The sequence below is a fragment of the Fulmarus glacialis genome, unplaced genomic scaffold (assembly GCF_000690835.1).
Source record: "Fulmarus glacialis isolate BGI_N327 unplaced genomic scaffold, ASM69083v1 scaffold33138, whole genome shotgun sequence".
NCBI lineage: Eukaryota > Metazoa > Chordata > Aves > Procellariiformes > Procellariidae > Fulmarus > Fulmarus glacialis.
Genome location: NW_009228203.1, coordinates 1471 through 20260, shown reverse-complemented (window position 1 = coordinate 20260; position 18790 = coordinate 1471).

Genomic DNA, 18790 nt, shown 5'->3' with positions numbered 1-18790 from the left:
TTGTTGACTTTAGATGGAACAAAGAATTATCTTCTTATGCTGCAAAATGCAAAAAAAAAAGTTTGGTCCAGGTCAGGGAGGTGTATACGTGCAAATTGTATATGTTCAGTATGATGAACTTTGAAAACTGCTGGGTTTTGGGGTATTTTTGAGTTGTTGTCATCTGATGACCAAGATTGAGATACATTACAGACATTATACAGACATCAAGAATTTCAATAACTGGAATTGATTACGAGACTATTTCAGAACTAAAATAAGTTCTCACTACTTAAACGTCTATTTTACCTAGCACATCTCAATTTTTGTTTTATAGAACCATTTGTCTAACGACTACATGAAAGTGCATTCAACCTCACTTTCTTCTGTTAAAACAGTTTCTTAGTAAAACCTCAAATACAAGATGCTTCTGAATTCTTCTGCATTCTTGAGCACAACTACTTGCTACAGGCACACAGATGTAACTAGACTATGTGGTATTAGTTATCTCAACACTTTGTGGCTTTTGAACATATTTCAGACTGTTTCTGCTGCTAGAAGAAATATCCACAGAAACTGGGTTTATATTGTTACCTCATTTATCATCCCAAACCAGATAAAATGGGTCTGATGTACTAAGCCACCTACTTGGTTGGTTATTTTTGAACACTAAGGGTAGAGCCTCTTGTCTTTCATAAGATTACCCCCGCCGACATCTCTAGACAACTCATAACTTTGTATCAGTTAGAAATGATAAGGATCCAGCTTAGAGAGATCAGTTGCAGATCCTGGCAGATTGAACATGAGCTGCTGTAACACCTCATTATCTGCTATTTATTTAACACATTCATCATGTTTTTCTTGGAGGATTTGTGTTTAAATCAAAATCCACATCCAGCATGGATAGGGTGAGTACAAATTGTTTGACACTACACCAAGGCTACTTTGGAAACATGATTTAAGCCTCCTTTGTCAAATTAATTGAGCACCTATTTGTCTTAGTTTACCCCTACTATGTCCCCTCTTGAGGGCAGGAAAGAAAAGAACTTTTGTGATGAAAGAAAAGGAAAAAAACAATCCATCCATTCAAGCAGGTAGCCTGGGTCCCATGAGTCTAAGTTAGCCAAGTGTTACATGGGCAGCCTGATGACCCTGCCCTGTAGCTACATAGGAACAGAAGTGTTGTGCTGCCAAAGCAGCAAACCTCCTGTGACTACGGTGGAGGTACGGCATAGCTACTTCTCTGTCCTGTTCTTCTCTCCTACATAAGCACACACTGTAAGCAGGTTACAGAAGAAAGAGAAGGGAAACGAGGTACAAAGGACTACAGCTGTCATATTCTGTAGCTACTGCTTGCTTTGAGAGATCTTCCCATATCATTAGGACTCAAAGCCACTACGGAGGAGGAGGGGGCTATGCAGCCACAGACGTTTCTTCCACACAGCCAGGAGCATGCAAACAGCACTGGGTAACAATAAGTGAAGGTAGCTGGGGCCTGGGAGAAGGAGCTAACTACTGTTCCCTGTTCTTTTTTCTTCAGTAAAGTAGTATCTTAACAATACTTGCGCCCTAACTACCTGCCATAGGCCATCCAGTGCTTGGTCTTAAAAAAGACTTGTTCCTAAATGACAGATGAAGTTTAGAGTACTCATCTGAGCCTATAAGTATGATCAACTTTTTTACCTCAACAAAAAAGGTTTTCTCTTCTGGACTGGGATCTTCATAGGCAGTTAGGGATTCAGTTACACATTTTCTGCTATGTTTTTAGACTTTTCAATTTCTCTGAAAGTGTGTGCATATGTCAATGTGTTATGTCTGAAATATATTTAGCTACACTAACACCTTTGGAGGTAAAATGCAAGTGTATGTCTGCAACTGCTCCTAGTCCAGCCATCTCTAACTGGCACACTCTTTTGTCTTTGATGCCACCCATGCAACACTCCAAATAAGTCTCATTCACATATGCATAGAGTTCAATTCATCTCTTTCATTCCTCATTGCCATAAATGCCCTTTACCTTTATGCACAGCTGGTTACTGCATGGCATTCCTTCTACTTAGAGGGTGGAAAACCTCTTAAGAGCATAAGGCCATTCAGAACAGCTCCCTGAGGTGGCTATAAGCTAAAACCTGAAATTCAGCCTTCTTTCCTGTGAGATAATTCCAGTATAATCCCAGGAGAGTTCCAGATACTGCCAGCAACGTGTGAGCCAGTTAGCCTTGTGTCCAGCCAGAATCCTTATTTAGCAGCTCATCATGTTTTTCCTCAGCTCTTAGACCATTTCTAAAACATACCTTTAACAAAAGTAATAATAATAATAAAATGGTCATAATGCAACCTTACCTTATTTCCTGCCAAAATGTATTCTGATGTGGATTCAGCAACTTCTACTTGTGTTTGGTAGTAACATTTCCACACAGACTATACTTATACGAGAGTCAGAGTGTCTGGCTTTTTTGCTCTGGGCACCATTTCCAGTCACATGAACTGGGAACAGCTTGATTCAGATGTTAACAGCCCCTGACATTTGCAGGAATGTTGTTTTTAAAAAAAAAAAAAAAAAACAACAAACCGAATCATAACTGCCTTGAGAAATTTCACTGCTTAAAAGGCTTATCAGAACAGTTATTGAAAATACGGTATGCGTGTTATTTGTGAGGAGGAGTAGCATAATATAAGTGTTCATGGTAATATGACACATAGCTATATAGTATGTTAAGGAGCAAACCTTATTGAATAAAGTTCTGTCCTGACTTTCATGTCTTTACAAGCTCACTGAAGCAGGACTTGTGTGCAAATTAGGGAAGAATCTGACTTTTTGATTTTAAATGGATGTCAGAGTTTGAGAAATTAAATGGGATGAATTCCACCTCTGGATGATAAAAGTGATGATTTAGAATAAATCTATGATTGGCACCTAAGCTTCCAGTAAACTCCCTTCCCTCTCTTAATTTATTTTTAACACATTTTTCAATTTTGTAAAGGGATTTATTTTTATTGTCTTAGATTTGAAGGAGCTGTCCATCAGATTTGCAACATTGGCCGGCGGGGGAAAAACGGCAGATTTGTGGTTTACATTTCACAGGACTGCAGTAATGGAGACACTGAGTTTAGATCTCGTTTATTCCAATTCATTTCAGTCTCCGAGGAAGTCTCATGTTCAGAAGGTGACCTCAAGGGGCATAGCTTTGTCCCTGAATCATTGTATTACAGGATAAGAGGTAGCTGGGTCCCAGCATCTGACAGACTCTTATTCCTCTCTGTGTATTAGTTTAAACCTTTCTCCTACCTGAGATGCTTCCTTTCTGCACTCTGTGGTCTTTTAAAGTGAACCAAAAAAATTGAAGACCTCGTGAAGCCTACAAGAAGCGTTCAGAAGTGTCAAAATCTTTTGCCTCTCGAGATCAGTGAGAGAGGAAAAAATAACTCAAACCCAGTTAAACATAGATAAATTAAAGCAATACACACACAATGTCCCTTTATAACCTTTGCATGTTTCTGGGAGCAGAACATTGGTATTTTTCTAAGGCGAAACAGAGAAAAAAGGAAGTCATGTAGTTCTTTCCTCTTTCCCCAATAGCATGATTCCCACAGCTCTTGCAACTTCAGCCAAAGAGGTGACAAAACGACTAGCAAACCAAATTTCCGTGCTATGTACAGGAGGGAAAAGAAATTGATAGATGTGCAGTGGTGCAGAGCAGTTATTCTAACACAGCTAGTAAATACCTGCTGTCTAATGCATGCTTTGCAGGAAAACCCTATATACATTTTGTGGATATCAGACATCCTAACTATGTGCAGATCACCTGGATCATACTTGAACATTAAGTCCATCCAACATTTGTCAGAAAGGGGCTGATTTTGTATGTTTGGTATGGGCAATCAAAGGAAAGAAGCAAAGCCATTTACTAACGGATACTCTTAGCTGGATTTTTTTGTTCAGAAGCTAATGGCAATCTAATTTAGTGATCATGTCCCTCAAAGATGAATTAATATCAGGAAACTCCCCTTCATATGCATTTCGGATACAATAAGCATGTTAGACTGAATCAGCATGAGCTACACAGCCAGTGTTTGTGTTCCACAGAAGTGGCCGGGGTATGCAGTAGGTAGTGTTTCAGCAAGAGCTACTATCCATGAGGTGTAGCATCCACACTGGCAGATCTATTTGATGCCTGCAAATGGTTGAGAATAGATGTAATCTTGTAATTTGCTTTGAAAATTCTCCCGAAAGATACATAATTCTTGGGAAAAACTAGATCCATCATAACCCTATATATACATCCCAAAAGCTAGATACAATGAGGCAGTGAGTAGAACAGTTGTTTCATTTAGTTTGAAAGCATGAGAAGATGTTTCTTTGTCATATCCTCAGTCTAGATTACAGTTAAAGAATTAAGTGTTCCTCTAAAAAAAATAAATATGTTTAGGCAAAAGGTGCAAAATTTCAATACTCCAGAAGGAAGAATTCCAGCAGCCTTCAAACGCAGCCATGGGAATATCACAGTATTCCTGCTTCATGAGATTTCTTCCCCAGCCCAAGATTTAGAGGAACAGACCTAAAGGAGATTAGATAGCTCACTATTCTCTCCTTGCCCACATTGACTGCATCATCATTATTAAGGCACTGAATTAGACAGAACAAAGACGTCATAACCATCTGAAAACTCCACAGTCCAAAGGAGGGTGATTTATCCTGCCTGACTGAGTTAGCAAGATTATCATGAAGACATCATTTGAGATTATTTCATGAAGTCAGCTCATGAAGTAATAAAGGATGCAAAGTTATTCGGAGGAAGGAAGATAATGCAAGCAAGATAAGAAGTACAGGAGGGCCAGAAAATATCTTTTGGGGTTTTTTTAAAAACAAACCAAACCAAAACAAAAAACCCCAAACACAAAACTGGTAAGATTGCTTTAAAAATCGAATGGGAAAACTTCCTTTTGAATTAATTTTGTCTGTAGAACAGTCACAGCAATAACTTAAACAGAGACTGAATATGCTCCAGTTCACCACTCTACAAGCTCCCTCCACTTCAGTTATCAGACTGCGTGTGGGATTCCCTGAACCTATGATCCAGGTTTCAATGCCCCAAGGAGGGCTATGCACTGATCACTTACTGAGTCACACACGTAGGTTGATTTTGTGTCTTTAGCACTATAAGAGCTAATTTAACTGCAGGTGCAAGTCAGAGAAATTGGTCCTGAACTTGTTTTCCTCCAATTATCAAATCATTCTACCTTAATGTTAAGACAAGGTTGATCAAAACTGATGTCCTACAAGGAAACCACCCGTATGGAAGTGTTTTGCTACAACACGTCTCCCAAGGTTCTAGTCAGTCAAGAGGGGAAAGTGGATTCTAATTTGTTGTTTCTACATGTCAGGAAAAAAAAATATAATGAAGTTGCCATATTTACTAGCAGTGTCTAGGAAATTGCAACAATGGAAGAGCCAGAGGACATGGGTTTTGTTTGTTTTCTTGGTTGTTGTTTTTGTTGTGGTTTTTTTTTTTTTTTTGGTGTAGGACACAAATACAAACCTAGATTTGGTGAAACATAAATAGAAGATAGTATGCATTAAAATCATTGCCCTGCCAAAAGTCATGCCTAGGGTAGAAATATAAGAATGTTTTTTCCACTGTCCAAAGTAGTATCTAAAACAAGACAAAATGAGAGTAGTTGCCTTTTCCCACCACAAGCTGCTGAAGGCAAGCTTGGAAATTGAGCCACCAGGTACAAAAGCTTTTGTGAAGAAGAATCTTGCAGAGGTTCTCAATATGAAGAAGTCAGAACCCTGTTTTCTTTATGTAAGACAATCTCCTCAGAGGAGGTAATTTTTACAGCCAAGTAGCCTGCAATGGCCTTTCTATTGGCCCTCCATATGCTGGAAATGAAAAGTTACACTAGAATTTGAAGGAACTATTAGGTGCCCACCAAGTTCTAATCCTACTCCCGTTACCAAAATGGGGTTTAGGACTGAAAGCCATGCAACATGACACTTAAGAACTGTAACTCGTTAAGAACCGTAACTCGGAGCACATCACTATTTCAGAAATGCAAAGCAGCAAACAGAATAGTTTTAATATAAGGAATGTGTTCAGTAAGTACGCTTTCCTTTGCTTGAAATTTCAGCACAGAGCAAGCTCTTTCACTGCTTTCAAATCCTGTGATATAATGTTTGATCTGATTTCTCCGTTCTGCTAGATGTGTGATGTGCCAGTATTTGTGATGATCCAAGCACTGAAATTCTTGCATGTAGAAAAATTAAGCATTTTAAACTGAGCTGCTGATCAAGATAGAAGAAGATCACAGCTCAGTGGAGGCACTCAAAAGACATGAGAAAAAGCCAAATTATGGAGCAACATGAAGGTTTGTGCTTCCATTATTACTGCTCAGAAGCGTATCTTACTTTACACATACAGGGAGAGAAAAAGAAAATTTCGTAATAACCTTTTTTTGTGGGCATTTTGTCAGGTGAATCATCTCTCTGACACAGAAACCCATAGGAAATAAAGACAAATTTATAGAGATCTATCACTTTAGTTTTTAGCATTTATTTTACCTTCTGGTCATTATTTCAAACCCACTTAAATACTGCTGAACATACTGCTTCATCAGAGCTCCTGCAGAATGCTGCATAGAGTAAGTTAAGGTAGCTATTTTGCATAAGCAGGTTTTTTATATGATATAAAGCATCCTCAGAATGCTGGATTGATATTATTAACTTTTATGGTATCCTGTACAGAGATAGCACTCATTTTATGGAGACAGAGAGAGTCATAAAGTGATTAGAGTATCAACTTGGCCTTTACATAATTTTCTCCATTTCAAAGGCTGAGGCAGAATTCCCAGAAAAGTCCTACATTTTTGGGGCAGATAGGACTACTGTTGAAAGGGTGCATTATTACCTTAAAAAAAAAAAAAAATCCCATCAGACAGCAGAAGTGGCCAGAAATAGTACAGAATGTCTACAGTAACTATACTACTGGGAAACATGCAATTCTTGCCTCAGGCCAAAACAGCAACTTCATTGCTCCGCTAGCTGCTGTCATCCGCGTGAAAAAGCACCAGGCAGGATTTCCTGTGGCTTTTCCGTGTACGTGAGCCTGAGGTATACTATATTACCTCAGAAGTTAGGTACATGTCAGTGAATATTCTCCCAGTTTTAACATTGCCTACTGGATCTATCATGCAGCATCTAAAAGAAAAGAATCTGTGTGATGAGAGAAAGATGGCAAGAAGATAAAGAGAAGATAAAAGCTAGACTGATCATTAAGAAAATAAAGTTGTTGGCTTTGTTTATATAAAACCGTAGAGTTGTTTTCTAACAATTGCAAGGATTGGGAAAGTGTTTCACAGTTCAAATTGAAAATTAATTCTAGCATCTGTCATCATTTTCTGAGCAGATCCTGGGTAATTCACACAGCTGAACTTGTAAGTAATGCTTTGCGTGCCCAGCAAACACATGAATCAGGAGGGGTCCAGCAACAGCAGCAGAAATCTCACAGATGTCTCAGTATTGTTGTGTCCCTTTTAGAAGCGTAGAAGCATGGACAGACGATGTACCTTGCGAAAAGCTGTCCAGCAGTTAGGCAACAGAAGTGCCTCGAGCCCAAGGCCTGTGCCCAAGTCACTGAAGACCGCAGTCCTTAAAAGAAGCCCATCACTTTAGTTAAAGTTGTGTCCCTGTTTTGGGGTCCCCAGCTGGTCTTCAGACTCCACTTCTCACGAAGGTCTAAAGCTGTACCTGCTTGATAGTGCAAGTTGCACCGAATGAGACAGAGTCTCTGTTTAAGGACAGAGAGAGGAAGATTTGGCTGTAGATACAACCATCTCCTTTTAACTCTTCCTCAGGTAAGAGATGAAAAGGAAAGTCTGCATGTGGGTGGCCGCACAGAGATATATTCTCTAATGTTTGTAACAAAAACATATCCTGCCTAAAGCTGAAGCTACAAGTGCTGTGAGAGGTTTTCTCACATTACCTTTCCAACCAACCCACCAACCTAAAGTTTGCTACTGATAAAAGCATATTGTTTTGATGTACAGTTTGTATGCTTTATATGCCACTCCCTGCCTATTCAGTTCTTTTTCTTCATTCAGTGCTCAGTTTCTTATTATAAAATCAAATTTTCTTATGAACGTTTTCCTCCCTCCACAGCAACCTATGGGTATTTTAAGACATAAGTATGAATGAAGTTTTTCCATAATATTCCCATTCTTGAATTCTGTAACCTTTCTGTGTTTTAGTTTGAAATAAAGTGAGTTACATTTTGCTTCCAGTTAAAAGGTTCCTACCCTTAAGATGTAGAACAACATGGTTAAAGAAACCCCCCCCAATTAATTCTGTTTGCAGATATCTTCTTGCAAGATATCTTTATGGTGTAAGTGTAACTATAACATGTAATAGAGCAATACTGGCTAATAATAATAAAAACATAAAAATGAAAAACCCCAAACATTTAAACAATTTTGATTTAAAAGAATATATAAAGATACATTTCTTAAGACAACGTCTTAAGACCCAGTAGAAGTCTGAGGCATTCACTAAAATGGCAGAAGACTGACTTACCTTCAGAAGAATCAGCATGGAGGTTCTTATTTCTTTTTTACCTCATACTTGATCTAATGCTTATAGAAAGACTTAATGCTGACTCCCTCCACCTCTGTAGCAGTCAAAAAAAAAGGATAGCCAAAATCTAAGCACTCCTATAGGTTTGGCAAACTGAAGAGCAGTAACATCTGGCTTTTAGCCTGAAATTAATTGGAGAAATGTATTACAGGCTGTGCTCTTATCATCAGCTGCCAAGAAGCATTTAGATAATACTTCTTTACAAGAGGAAAAAGGGAGATTTTTTTTCTTTTTCTTTCCAGAGAAATGCATGTACCAGACAACACTATCAAGCAGGTAACAATTAAGAACTGACTGGTGAATATCAGAGAAAAAAATGTTATACCATTTCGTTTTTCCTTTAAAAAAAAAACGTAATTCCAAATATAGAGGGAGACAATTACCTTTTCCTATGGATTTCAGGGTGAAGAACCCAGGTGATAAACAAGTTTCAACTTTAAGATGCTTTGCCTAGGTATCTTGTTTGAGCACTGAAAGTCAGACCTGTTTTTTCCTCTTCTTACAGATCATGGGTAGAAATTAACATTTCTCCAGAGCTGTGAAACTGCACCTGTGACTCTTTACCATCCCTCCTGGCTCTGCCACAGGTGTCCCAGTGCCTGTGTCAGCGCTGCATTAATGCCGTCAGCAAAGGATTTACGCATATCCTTCTCTGTGGGCTGTGTTAAGACTCTACGGGGAAGAACCAGAAAACAAGACAGACTTAAAAATATGGGAAAAGGGGAAAATAAAAAGATCTCTGAAGAGCATAAGTTGAAAGCCTCTATTCTGCTAATGGCTGTTAGCATAACTATGTACATGGTGCACAGGCATCAGGGTAATCTCTGTTTATACCCTTAAGTGAGCAGATAAAACCGAGCATATGCACCTCTTACATTTGGATGAGGGTGGATGAATCTTGTGGCAGAAAAGAGAACAGGACAAAGGACAATATAGCAGAAATAAAATAAGGTGAAAATGAAGATATGCAGGCAAGAGAGAAACTAAAATAGGAGACAAAAAAAGATTACGTAGAAAGAATATGGCACAAACTTTTTTTCTTCCCTTACTTCTTGCATCACATCACGTGGCAGGAAAGGCCTGGAGTGGTGGGCATTCACTAAGAGCATGACCATCAGCCTGGCTCCTTTGAGAGGAGGGTCCCAGCAGGCTGCTTTAGGCAATAGCAGGAGGAGCTTCTCCCCAGCCCTGGACCAGCCATGTGTCCTCTGTGGCTGGTGGGGGATCAGGGCTTAGCCTGGCCGATGGGGCTGTGCAGCAGGAGAGACATCTTGGCACGCTGCTAAAGGAAGGGGCTGTGCGGGACAACCATGCTCTTTCAAGCAGGAGTGAGCTGTTGAATGTCTTCCCATAAGATTGACAGCCCTGCTGGCAGAGCAGAAGGGTTTCTTGCCTCCTCACTGGTAGCAGATCCTCCCTGCTCTGCCTGCACGGTGACACAAGAAACTGTGAGGGCTGGTACTGAATTCTTCTGGACCTGTTTTAGGCAGAGCAGATGTAACACAGCTTCGCAGTCCTCAGCCGTACACTGTAGACTGGCAAGCCAGCTAGGATGGTAACTGTATGATCCCCAGTCTTTCAGTGTTAACATTGATAAGCAACATCAGTTTTCCCCATGCATACAAAGTCTTTTGAATCATTACTGCAGAATTTACCTTGGGCTGGTCTGGCTCCACTGGGCTGATAAAAGCTTGTCTTGTACAGAGTAACATCTGCTGCAGGATCTGCAGCACTAGAGCTACGCTCGGTAAGGTTCACAGCTATGAACCAGAGGAGGTGCTGCCCGGATAGAAAGCTGGAAGCAGGCAGAGTAATGAAGACAGGAGACACCTGTGGCACAGCACAGTAATTAGAGCTTAAATTGAGACTAATCCCCAGAAAAATCTTTCTGTTTAGGCCCTGACAAATACATTGTTTTAATCAAAAGCATGTTCAGGACAGAATGTTCAAATATACCTAAATTCATTTTGGGGAACATTTTACTGTACCACGAATCTAATAATTTGAGATTTTTGTCCCAAACTGCAATATAAAAGAACACACATAACAGGCTTTCCCACCTGCACAAATTCCATTTTCTTATCAGTTAACGGAAATCATTACAAATTATTTAACTCAGCCATGAGAATAAGGGTGATGGCCCCAGTAAGAGAATATATATAAACGCCTAGACTTATCTTTTAATCAAATAAGGTTTAAGCATTTGTATAAAGGTGAGCATGTGGATGGCTGGTTGAAAAAAAGGCTGTATGTTGGATACCGCTGGTTATGTCTATCAGCTACACTTCCATAAGGAAGCAGTTCCTGTTAAGCTGTGAAAAACTTCGTGAAGGTTTGTGCGTTTCTGATCATAAAATGAACACTTGTTTTGTTTTCACATGTATTTGTTAGGCTTTTCTGCACAGTTTGATTAGCAAAATATCATCTTGGGAAAATAAACAGTCCCTGGGCATGGGTTTTCATTCACATTTATTGACAGAGCAAACTAATCAATCTCCCTGTTAGTATTGCCAGTGAGGTCAGCAGGACGGCACTTATGAACGTTCACATGGGTATATAGGCCTGCTTTACTGTTCTGCGTTACATTCTTTTCTTCTGCATCTAAATAAATAAGCATGGCTAAGCTAGCAATTTCTTTAGAACAGTTACTATTATTCAAATATACATTAAAGATTTTGAACCAAGTTTTTCTCCCCTAAACCATGCAAACATGAAACTGCATGTAACTATCCAACACCAGAAAGGGGAGCATTAAGAAAAACACCAAAATGTAGCACTAAACCCACATAAGCTGTCATTGATGCAGCTTTTAAAATCAGCATATTTCTCTTCTTGTTCTCAAGTTTTCCCTTCCTAGACTCCTCCTCTGATCTCCTTTGTATACCTTGAAACTGCTTTCTTTCCTCAAGCCCCAGTTATTTTTTCTTCCACCTCTTGGCTTCTGCATTTACTTTAAAAACTTGTCTTTTTCTGTTAAAATTATATGAAACAATTCATACCTAGAAATGAATGTGAAAAACCCCAGGAATGATGGTGGGACTGTTGAGAAGTTATAGCGTGTTCATCTGTCATTTGGGTTTAACAGGGGAAGATGACTGTGAAGAAATGACGATCCTTTACTGCCAGGGCAGAAAGAAACAGATTATATAGGCTAGAGGCTATTAGTTTTTGGATGAGTGGAAGCTGAAGGACAGCAATGTATTAAGATGAATATTTTTGAAATTAAAGCATTTCTAGTGGGGAAAAAAATCACCTTTCCTGTTGTCAGTGGCCCACATAAATGACGCAAAGCCTTAGCAGCTCCAAGCCCAGCAGTGTGTTTCAGGGAACCCAGTTTAGTTACAAACAGAGCCTGCTGCAAGGTGAAGGCTCCTGCAAAAGGTAACTCGTTGTCCTTTAATGTTGAATAAATCCTGCCAAGCAGAAAGCCCAAAGCTTAAGATAATACCTGGGTGGTTTCCAGTTTCTGAGATAGGTGTATCCATGTACTTGGGATTCCCAGTATCACGTCCTCCGCCCGGAGGGCAGCTTTCCGACCAAAGGAGGGCATGCCCTTGTGTAAATGCAAGAGTTAGCAGTGGCACAGTGCTTTTGCAGAGCAGGAAGCGGTTAAAGATGTAGGAAACTTGGTGAGGGTCCAACTCCCAGTCACTAGGGCCAGAGAAAGCCTCCGGACCCCAGCTAGAGAAGGGCACGAGCCGGGGAGGTGGGAGGCAGCCCCTGCCCGCTTGCTGAGCCCGGGGCATGGCCCAGTCGGCACTGCAAGGTGCGCAGGGTGGGAAGGAAAGCCGGCACAGGGGACTCGGACTCGCTCAGTGGCATGCCATGGCAGAACCTCGCCTTCTGGTCCTTGCTTCCAGCAGTCTGTATGCACATCGGGTTACACGTCTTTGGAAAGGGAGACATTCTGTGGAGCAGGTATTCAGACATCGCCCTCCTCAGGTGCGTGCCTTGACTATTTGCCTGCATGGGCGCCCTTGAGAGCTGGTAATATGGTGTAGGAGGATGTAATAAGTTGGATGTATTTTCTTAGGGTGAAAAACCCTGAGATGATACTGACCCCTCCTGATTAGCTCCTACATGTTCTGCCTTTGAAGAAAACACCAGAGGAACAATCTTTAGTAGTTCTGTCACAGGTTTTCTTTTTCCTTGTGACATGTAATGTTCAGGTACATGTCAAGAACCATGATCCAAGAACCATGATCAAGAACTGTTTTACCAAAGAGATACTTTCTTCGTTTTTGCTTGTCCAGAAAGTAGAATTTAGGAATAGATACCATTTAATGTCATGTACACTTTTATTTTATTTGGATGGTGTGCATGGTGTAGGTGTATATAGATCTATACATGCAGATACTCATACAGCTATATATTTAATGTAAAAGACTACAAGTAAATTTAACAGAACATATTTAATCCACTTTTAACAACCTAAATTTTTAAAAAACTGAGATATCAACTATCTTGATATATTTTCATACTTCCTTATAAGGTTTTTTTGTAGCTAGACTGCTTCTGCCATCAGCCCGAGGACTGGAGAGCACTTGTTCCTCACGGAGTTGTGAGGGTGTCCCGGGGAGTGAGCACAGCTCTGCATGTCACACTGCAGTCTCACAAATGATCACGCAGTGCCACCTACTTGTTGCTGCTGAGGTTTGCAGAAAAACAGTTACTACAATTGAAACCAACTACTTCTCTAACAGGTTATTAGCGAAGTGATTCTTTGGTTTGTTGGGAGGGAGGAGGGTTGTGTTGTTCCCCCGCCACCAAAACTATGTTATTCCAACATCATTTGTTTGTAGAATATTTCAAAATTTAAATATTTTATTTCAAATTTAGAAGGCTTGCCTTTATTATTATGGCATACAAAACATGTTTATTTGAAAACCATACAAAGTTACCAAACTTCTAAGAGGCAATTAAGAAGGGGTACTTGAGAAGAGCAGTTACTACAAATGTAATTAACTAGAGAAAAACAATTTCCCTTTACACATGACAAGATCTTATGGAAATAAGAGCAAGAGGTAGCTGACATTGCAGCCCCAGGAAAATATAGGAGTGCAAGCATGCACGATATGTGGCAGTAACACAGCGCTGTTCATTGGGGCTGCTCCTGCAGTTAATAGAAGGATACCCTTCAGTTCATAGCCAGATTGCAGAACGACGGTAGCAGTATGGTCAGCCTCAATGTAACTATGCAGGTATAATGTAACCATGAAAGTAGCTTGCATGGTTGCTTTTTGATTCTTAAAGTTATGGTGTGGCTTCTCACAGTTGTCTGAAAAGTTTTCTGTCTTTCCATAGATCTATATCTCAGGTACTTACATGGTAATCTGCGCTTTCACATAATCAAACCAAAGCCAAATCAAAAAAAAAAAAAAAAAAAAAAAAAAAAATCATAGCACTTACAGCTACAGAACAAAATTTGAAAACACAAACGTTAAAGGCTTAAAAAAACCAAGTATTAATTAAATAATTCCTCCTACCTCCTGGCTTCCCTTAAAAGTAAATAAATATGTAAATAACTAAACAGCTCTAATTCTAGGACTACTAATGCATGACCTTTCCATTTGTAGTGTGGAAACTGATTTTATATGCTGGATCAAAACACTTTCCCTTCAGAGAATGTGTATCTGTGTGTATTTACAGCCTTTGGCAGAGGAGTGGTTTTGTACAGGTCTATATATGGCCTCCGGGTGCCCTCTGTAGCATGTAATAGGTTGAAAGAGTGACACAGGTCCTTTGGTAAATGAATTAACGGTTAATATTTTATAACCAGGATCTTCAATTCCATCCAATCTTTAGATTTTTGTTTGACATTGGAATTTTTGGCCGGTGAGGATGAGAAGGTGTATAACTAACACAGGTCAGCTTCCTGCAGAGAAGCCCTCTGCAGATGTGGGGATCAAATCCATTAAAAACCCCACCAGACTATGAAATAGATTTTTTTTCTATATTATTTATTGGTCTGTTCAAAAGGATCCTCTTCTCTTAAGCAAGCAACATAAAGGCATCCTTAAAAATGCTTTCAGGATCACCTGTGGTGTTAGAATATCTTGAAGAATATCTGTGAAAACATACAAAAATCAGTGGATGGCACTGTTGGCTTGCACGTAGAGAATAATCTCCTAAATTATAAAATATACACAGATTTTAGGGTTAGCTGTATATTGATTTATGTTTGACTAGCACTTGGCAGAATTTGCTGTATTTAAGCAAATCTACCTTTCTTGAACAAAGTCTGTTTCCATGCTGAAATCATCTAAACTGATGGTTATTTAATTCTGACATTCTGTAGCTCACTTGCAATAGAAAGTGTTTGGACACAAATGTTAGAGTGAAAAAAATCATCCCTACAATCACTGCAAGGAACATAAGAGGTCTTGACACACTGACAGATGTCTGATTTTACCTCTTTGGTCCATAAACACATGAAGATTCGGTTTACTGAAATCTCATACAAATGACACATTTTTCCATCCGTAGGGTACTTTAGAGACTTACTCTCTCATTCAGGCTCTGATGACTTTGTCTCAGCTGATCACAAGTTCCCTGAGAGCCCTTGAACACTCTGAGCACCTTTGAAACAAGATAAGACGGAAAAAACAACATTGCTGGAAAAGGGTAATGTGGTAGGGTACGCAGAGGTAGTGCAAACCCAGTGACAAGGCACTCGTCTTCGCTGGAGCGCGGCACACCGAGCTAGTGTAATGCCTGGCAGCGTTTATTCTGTGCTGCAGCTCAAGCACTACACGCAGTAGGGAGGGGGGATCCCGCAATTCTTTCTTCTGCAGATCTTCTGCAGAGGGATAAGGAATTGCCAGGCACATTTGCCACAGGTTACAGGCTGGGGCTTGCATCCTTCACTATGGGGTTAATGCATTAAAAATAAGTACACTTTAAGGTCATACCTACATTTTGAACACAAATCAAAACCCAGTCTCAATGTCAAACTTAATTTGAGCCTACACTGTGGATACACTCTTGCAGGTTCTGTTTGTAAGCTTGCTCAAAAGGAAAAGACGAAGACTCTCATCTCTGCGTGATGGATGTACCAGGCACATGGTACACCGACGTATATCATGGCTACGCTGCGGGCTTTACGCCATGATTTGCAATCAGTGAAGGGATTCTCTCCTGGGTGGGACCCCATGTAACGTGTCAATGGCATCGGAAGTTTGTAAGTAAACCAAAACTTACCTCATCGTTCCGGCAGTGGGCACTTACCTGCAGGCGTCTACCCCAATATACACGTGAGGCTACGTGGAGCTAAATCAGGAAGCCTGATAAGGCTTCCAGGAGCCTGGAAAACTTTAGTGTGCTGCCTGCATTATGATTCTGGGTATAAGGGAAATATAGCCTGAGGGTCTGAACCAGTATGAGCTGAATACAAGGGAAAGCTTCCCACTGAAGTTGATGGGGTACCTTTGTCCTCCGTCCTAAATTCCAGCTGGGATAGAAGGCGAGGCAAGTCCATGAGTATCTGGCTATGGGCAGAGAGAAAAGATCTTCCTTTCTTCCTTCCTTCCTTCAGTTCTTCCCATTAAGATTTCTGCAAAGACATTCATGTTGTTACATTTTACTGAAACTGAAATTTTAAAAATATTTGCCGTTTTAAGATAGAAGGAAAGAAAAAAACCACTTATTTTTTAAACTGAGCGCTCTAACTCTAATATACTAGTCAAGGTCCTAGAAAGTGGAATGCAGACAGGGATTGAGTAAAGGTGGTTTTTTTGTTTGGGTTGGTTTTTTTGTTCCCTTGCCTTGCTGAGGAGATGACCCTGCCTCTCTTGGACTAAAAATAATACGAATTAAAATACCCTCTAAGGGACTTTGGTTTTGTGACTCAAAGGTCTTGAAGCAATCTTTTATCCTGACAGATAATGTATTTCTGGCATGTCTGTTGCATCTCCACACTTTCCTTCTAGGCACCCACTGTTGTCATGGCTACAGCATCCATACTCTGAAAAATAAATAAATAAATAAAACCCCCTCTTTCAGAGTAAAGGAAAATCATATTTGTTCTGTATGTGAAAAGTAGTTTTCTGCACCAGGCATATTTTAATATTACAAATGATTTTAAATCACTAGAATTATGTTTAAAAGTCCAGTTTCATTCCCACAAATTTTAAGCTGGAATATACTGAGTCTGTCTAGTCAACAACCGAGCTCATGGCTGGACACTGCTGGCATAATAAGCAGCACCGAAACCTTGAAATATGTCATGAATCAGCGTCTCTCCTCACCACCCTGTGAAGGGAAATCTCCCCCAGAAATTTGGTGCTTTTTTATGTAGAAGGGGCTAAGACTCCTTAATCCACGAAGATCAAATATTTCAAGATGCAGGTAGCAAAAGATTTCTTTAATGCAAGTAATGTGGGCAGTGGGGACAGAGTCCATGGTGTAACTCCATTATACATGGAGAGATCCAGCTTCAGGAGCACAATTAAAACAACGTGTTTCTAAACGTAACCCCAGAATAATCGCGCTAACCAGCAGATGACTCTGCTTTGAGCCAACTCTTCTAGCCTCAGGGACTGAAAATAAATAGCACAGATTTTTAATTCTCTCACTACCGAGCTCTATAAAGCTGCTACAGCTGTAGATCGACAAGAATATTATTTTTATGTAAGTTTTCACAGGGCATTGTGCCTTATCACACAAGGCAGACAGTCCCCACCACCTCACTCACGGCCGCTGGGAAGCTTTTGCAAAGCTCAGCGCGCCCTCCGTGCCCCCCCGTCCTGCCCCCGTGGCTGCTGACAGAGGCCATCACTCCAGTCCCAGCGCCAAATCCTTGTCTCAGTTGCGTTGTCACTAAAGCAAACACCTTCACTGTGGTGCACAGGCATAACTTCACGTAGGGTGTGCGATTTGCGCAGCTTTCTGTCACCCGCTACCTTTCTTCCCCAAAACGTTCAGAGGAAGGCTGCTTACACTACTGCGTGGCAGAGTGTTTCTGTAAGGCCAAACCTTGGCTTCCACGATGCTTGCGTAGATTTCTTCCTTTTGGAAACGCAATAGCTCCTCTGCCCGGTCACATATAAACACTGTTGCTCTGGATATTGTCATAGGTGTCTGACTCCGAAAGAGATTTAATTTCTTTTTGGCAATAGCAAACCTACTTGCCAATACAATTTAGTGGAGTTTTAATCAGTGCCACCAGGCTGCTCACAGAGCAGCTCCCGGACATCTGCCATATGTTTCCCACATCTGACAGGACTTTTCCCAAGGCACATGCCATTTATCAAGGAAGGCGTGCGATGTTGCCTGTTCTCTTAATGCATGTGTAATGAGGTGGCTAATGCCTTGTGAGTAGGAATGCCTAGCCTTAATAGACACAGATATGCACTAAATGATACCATAGGCATTTCAGTCGTCCTGCACTAAAAATGCATATAGGTATTTGCATACAATAATATTTTTTTAAATATGATTAAAAATGAAATACAAGATTTTTCTTTTAATTTTTATTTTGCAGCTCTGTTAATTGGAGGAAAAACAAACCAGAAAAATGCACTGTCTATCGCTGTTGTGGTAATCTTAGCACCGAGAAGTCCACAATACCTAAGCCCAAAACCTCATTATAACTGAACATTAGAAAGCTGAAAATAAGTATTTACAGAGGGGATGGAATTGTTAGAAGTGATGTATAAATTCAGGGGGAAGACTGTGCTGATCTGCCCGGTAGCCTTTCTGATCTCAACAATACAGACAGTACTTCTAACTGATTTATGATTTTTGTTCGTTCTGGGCAAACTACAGGTTCTTGCCTTCTGGTATAAGCAAGAGTCCAAGACCTACAGGTTTTTTAAAGGCAGTCTTTCACCTTCCCTGTTATAATCAATATACATTCTCCCTTGCTATCTTTTTTCTTAGAAGGTCAAAGCACTTTCTTTGCCTTTGCTATGCAGCATTTTTGCAGGCTGAAGCTGCTGTTGGGACGGCACCATCCTCCCAGTCCAGAAGCCCAGGACGCAGGGCGCTGCCTTCTCCAGTTGCACAGCTGCCCAGCTCTGTGTTTCTCCAGAATTATGTCCTTTGATTTCCTATTTCTTTCTGGGGTTTTCCTATAGCTATTCACTACAGACTGCTTGGTGCAGACAGCTACACCCCTGCTCGGTGATTTTAATAGCAGGAACCCCAAGGTAGTTTTGCTCAGTATGTTTCTTACTGGGAGAA